Here is a 445-nt window from a genome sequence, read left to right as displayed (position 1 = left end):
CAAATCAGATTGGAGCCTGGTGTAGCCATTTGGTTTCACCAGTCCTCAGTCAAATCATCCAACCCATGCTAGCATGGAAAGCGGACGTTAAACGACAATGATGATGATGATGATGACATATATATGCATATACACGTGTATATGTATGCATGTGTGTGTATGTAGGCATATTCGTGTATGTGACACTCATTTGTGACTTCTTGTTCTAGTGTCACATGATAATTATGAGTGTCACTGTTATACAAATGTGTCATTTCCAGCCTTCCACAAAAGCATGTCTGGCTATGAGGAAGACATTACTTTGCTTCAAAACAAATGAGGGTTGGCAACAGGAAGGGCATCCAACAGTAAAAGAAATCTCTTCAATGAATTCCATCTAATTCTTGCAAGCATGAAAAAGTTAAAGTGATGATGATGATGATGATGATGATGATGATGATGATGA

General features: G+C 38.4%; 1 protein-coding gene across 6 annotated transcripts in view; it reads left to right on the top strand.

The window, feature by feature from the left end:
- LOC106879777 (biotin--protein ligase) overlaps window positions 1–445 on the top strand; it is a 69603-nt gene that overhangs the window by 66074 nt on the left and 3084 nt on the right. The window lies entirely within an intron of this gene.

Source organism: Octopus bimaculoides, chromosome 2, assembly GCF_001194135.2.
Source record: "Octopus bimaculoides isolate UCB-OBI-ISO-001 chromosome 2, ASM119413v2, whole genome shotgun sequence".
In the NCBI taxonomy this organism is placed as follows: domain Eukaryota; kingdom Metazoa; phylum Mollusca; class Cephalopoda; order Octopoda; family Octopodidae; genus Octopus; species Octopus bimaculoides.
Note: the sequence above shows the minus strand (reverse complement) of the source record. Positions and strands in the feature narration are given on the sequence as shown.